The sequence below is a fragment of the Cryptomeria japonica genome, chromosome 3 (assembly GCF_030272615.1).
Source record: "Cryptomeria japonica chromosome 3, Sugi_1.0, whole genome shotgun sequence".
Classification (NCBI taxonomy): domain Eukaryota; kingdom Viridiplantae; phylum Streptophyta; class Pinopsida; order Cupressales; family Cupressaceae; genus Cryptomeria; species Cryptomeria japonica.
Genome location: NC_081407.1, coordinates 376,134,091 through 376,139,204, shown reverse-complemented (window position 1 = coordinate 376,139,204; position 5,114 = coordinate 376,134,091).

Genomic DNA, 5,114 nt, shown 5'->3' with positions numbered 1-5,114 from the left:
ATGAAAATTATGGTAGGCGTTAACTCCAGCAAGGCAGTCTCACAACTCTGTGAATATGCATGACCACGCATGTCACCTTTTCTGTTAATCCCTCAAAGCAATGCGGTCTCATGACATAGTGAATGCACAGGCAGTGCCTGTAAACTGTTTGTCAGAATCTCTCAAAGAAATGTGGTCTCATGAAATACGATAATTGGAGAATATCCAAAAAATGGACTTTCACAAAATGGACTTTTGAATGGGTATTGACACCCATTAAAACATCTACGCCACATGTTCCTTGTTTAGCAGAATACCTCAAATGATGTCATCTCATCGAAGAAATGTGGTCTCTTGCAATGCTATGATCTTAGGATATGCACAAAATGGGTTTGTTGAAAAGGCCTCCATGACATTCAGCAAATCACAGAAGTTACAGGAGTTTCGTTAGATGTTAAAGTTGCAACTAATGTGGCAGACACAATTGCAAATCGTGGAGGCATGAAGATAATAGAAACTTTCAAATTAATGCAAATCTAGGAGTAAAGTACAATCCCGCGGATATGTATGCAAGATGTGGAACGTGTAGCCAAGGCAAGTGGACTGGCTGACAGAAAGCTCCAAAAGAATGCCATGGTTGTGGGAGATTTACGTAGTAGTGGAAGCTTAGACAAGATATTATAGTTTGAAAAGATCCTGTGGACAAGCACGCAAAACGAGGAATCATAGACTATGTTCTTGCCTTGCTCGACAAAATGCCCAGGAGAGATGTCTTCTCAGGGAGGAATAGAAATGTGTCTCATTATTCATTTCAAGCATTTGAAAGGTGACTCTTTCATTAAAAGTGGATATTTGAATACACTTACTAGAGAAACTATTCAACAGAGTTTTAGCGGAACAAGGCCATGGAAACTTGCAAGATGAGGCAAATGGTAGGTATTACACCAAATTCTTCAACTATTGTTGGTTCCTTTCCTATCCATAAAATGGGGTATTGAATCAGGTCATGAACAATCATTAAAGTTCATGGACTCTGTGTAAGTTTGAAAAAGTATGTAGATAAGAAAGTCGAGTAGTTTCATAAAAAGATGAATTTTAAGAAGGATGTCATCATTTGATCCCTTACAAAATGGGAGAAAACACTAGTGAATGTATTAAATAGGTTAATAATTGCAACTTATGATGAGTCATGGGATGCCACCAATGTAAAGAATGTATTTATGGGTATGGATTTTTCATTCAGTGAAGAGGTGACAAATCTCCTCAAAGGGATCATGGAGTAGTGTAAGTGACATAAAATATATTTTGAAATGATAAACGTTCCATCAAATATGATACAACAAAGATGAGCATGTGAAAATTAATGATGTCCTATTTAAGTACCTCGTCATTCAAAAACTCATGACATTGCTGAGAGGAAAAGATGGTCAGTAGATGCAGTCAAATCACTTGTGTTTGAAGATCAACTTATTGATAAACAAGCAACTAGCAGATTAGATAAAGACATGGAGGTCACCCCGGTAAAATCAACAATGAGTTATTTCTTCAATGTAATGGGTTTGATATTACTTTTGTAAAAAGTGACTTATGCCGCTTATTGTAACTGAAGGTTAGAAAGTTGACTTCTTCTGCACATAAAAGTGTAGGTTACTAACTCATTGAAATTCACGTGGAAAAAGAATTAGTTATTAACCCAGGATTAAAGTTAGTTACTAAGGTGGTTATTCCGAGTAGCCTATAAATACAAGGCTATTTGTAATGTAAAGGGGGAACTTTTTACAGAGGGAAAACTCTACTAGAATTCCAGGAGAAACATGTAATGATATTTTGATTTGCACAATGTGTAGAAAGGATTTTGGACTTGTATATTTCCAAAAGGATAATGAAGAATACGTCTTAGTTTGTATGTTCTAAATGTATTCATGTGCTATTATTGCCGATTTCGCGTATGTCAAATTGGTAGTCTTTTTATGCATATGTGATCTATACAATTGATGTGATGATGCACAAGCAACCTCTGGTATCTCAGTTTGAATGTGTTGAAGTATCTTATCTCTCCGTATGTTGAGATTTGTCATTCTTCTTTATCGTCATGTCATGGCTAAGCATATTACTTTATGACTTCCCCTTGTAATTTGTTGCTAATGTTGAGAAATCTGAGTCGATGGTCATATGTCTATTTCTGGGGTTTCTATCTTTATTTCTCTTTAGTTTTATGTTTTCTCCTTTATGTACTTTCAGGTTAAAAATACACAAAATCCTAAACACCCCTATCATAGGAGGGAGTTGCCCCTCTCAAACGCAGAGGAAGATCATGTTTCACAGAATGATCTCTCCAACTGTTGGAACGTTTGTCACTGCACATAGGGCAAATAGGGTCAGTTTCAGGTAAACAACCGCAATGACAAATTTGTTTAACAATAGATTTTTGGTGACTCTTCTAGGGAGTGACATACCAATGTGCTTTGTTCCTCAGATATTGTAAGGTACCTTCTTCAGAATGAAGGTTGGCGACTGTTTGAAATATCGAATTTAGAACAATGGTTTGGTACAAAGGAAAGTTGGAAAGTGATAGTGAAAGTGATGATGAATATTACATATATCCAAACAGACCAGTTTTTGATTAGCCCATACAGGTTGACTTCTTGAAGAAATTTTATTATGGCATGCAGTTTAGTCCTGATAAGATTCATCCCTCCTTATGTCAAGTGTTGCAAGACATTGAAGAAAAAGATGGAAAGGAGATTGGTTTTCTCGCTTGCGATCATTTACCCAAGTTAACAATCAAGAAAGATGAAGACAAAAGTGACCTTTCTCCTGTACAAATTGTTGAACTGAATCAAAGTAATGATGAACCTACACAAGTCAACTTCTTGAAGAGATTCAATAGTGGAAAGGAACTTGATCTTCATAAAATTAATCCTTCTCTACTTTAGACTGTGCAAAAGATTGAGGAAAAAGATGGAAGAGACAACAAAATTTTTGCTCGTGATTGTATTCTTGAATCAAAAATGGATAATAATGATGATGCTCATTCTCCTTCTCCTATTTCTTGACAAAATCAGGTTCTCACTGATTCACATATAAAGTTTTTGAAAAGATTCTATGGAAATATGAAACTTGATCATGCCAAAATGCATCCTTCTCTACTCCAAACATTGCAAGAGGTTGAACAAAAAGAAGAGGGAAGAAATTATTTTCTTGAAGATGTGTGCACTCCTTATGAGATGTCTTGTGATCCAAATTTTGAAAAATATCCATCACATTATGCATGTGTTAAGGAAGATGAACTCGTATTAGCTCATAAAGATACAGGTCAAAAGAAAGATCAAGATGAACCGTGTGAGGAAGAAAAAGAATATTGTGTTCCTATATGTCATGAGCATTATAAAGATCACCATAGCCAAGAGGAAGTCCTCCATGAACCTAAAAACAAAGAGTTGGAAAGAGGAATAAATGATTTCAAGACTTCCATGCAGCCCAAGCTTCAAGAAAATGGTGAAGAGGAGAGGTATCAAGATGAATCTCCTATAGTTCTCATTCCAACTTGGTGTCTCAATTCTTCTAACAATGACTTTCTATGTGGAGAGGATATTCCCATTCATCCATCACTAACAGTTGAAGATGAAAACTTTTCCATGGAAAATAAAGGTATGAAACCCAGTGGACAATCTTGTATTGATTTGACCAATGGAGAAGCAACCATAGGTAAAATTTTGCAGACATATTCCCTATCTTCAAAATTGGAGAATTTAAGTGAACTCCTAGATCAACCTCGAGTGAAAAAAGATGAACCATCAAGAATTCACTCTTTATCATATATGCCACCTAAGTATGAAGTTTTCAAATTTCATGAAGAGTGTGATGAAGAGGAATCATTGGGACAAGAGAACACAAAAAGTAATACAAATGTATACGAGTGGGTTGAAAATGAAATCCATGTAGGAATATCAACAAATGTCCCTATCTCGATGGAGTTGCAATCTATGCCTTATGAAGTTTCCAAGGTTCAAAGCAATCCTCGTTTTGAATCTTTAAATCAAGAAGACTCCCCTATCAAAGAGGATAGTTTTGGGAACTTTACCAAGAATGCAGAGATAAGTGAGGTAATGGATGGTCTAATGAAGGAAGCCCATGGAGTTTACTCTCATAACGTTTGTATTCTAGATTGGTGTTTGAAGGCTCTAAATGATGACTTCTCCTATGATGAAAATGTGTAAGTCAATCCTTTGTTTTCAGATGAGTGTATTTCTATAGGTGATTTTCAAGCTGATAGTCATGAACCTGATTCAATGGTTGCATCTACTCAAAGTTCTTCGCATCACAGATTATATGAAGGTTGTCCATTTTATGGATTAATTTATTGCAAACTAGACTATCAGAGGGGTCTTCAGATAGAGGATATAGGTATACTTGGGAATATTCCACAAATTGCCAATAATGTTCAAAATGGTACCCAAAACTTTCAAGAGAGCTCACAGATTTATGATGAGATATGGTTGTTTGGTTAATCTCTCAAAGATATTTCTCATCTTCTACATGTTGATCTTGCCAACCTGCTGAGCTTACAGGTATCACATGGATGCACTCCACTGTTCTGCCAAGGTGCCTATTTCTCTCAGTCCATGAATGGTTTTGTATGATACTCCTGGAGAAGTTTGAGGTGGGCTTTGCCTACCATGTACATAATTTAGTTAGAAGTTTTGTTGTGTTCATCCCATTTTTGGTTTGTGTCTGGTTTCTCCATCTATTCCCTATATTGTTTCCTCTTTGACTCTGTTGCACAATGGATAGTGCACTAGCCTTCAAACTAGAGATTTTGAGTTCATCCTGCATCATTTGCAATCCTTGTCCCCAGTCAGAGCCAACTATTGCCCCCATATTTGTCCTACATAAAATTTGAACTTCAACTCGATCTCATGTTGAGTAAAGATCTAATGAGTGTCTATGCGTAGGTAATGAGCACGTTGTCCAAGATCATTGCTAGCAAAAACCCGAAAATGGAAGAGTTTTTGAGAATTACCATAAATTGAGGGAAATCACATGACAGTCAGGATCTAAATGTCATTTTATGTTGTGTGGCCAACTTTCACCTAAGCCCAGTTCATAATTTGTCATATTTTAAACTTTCTATT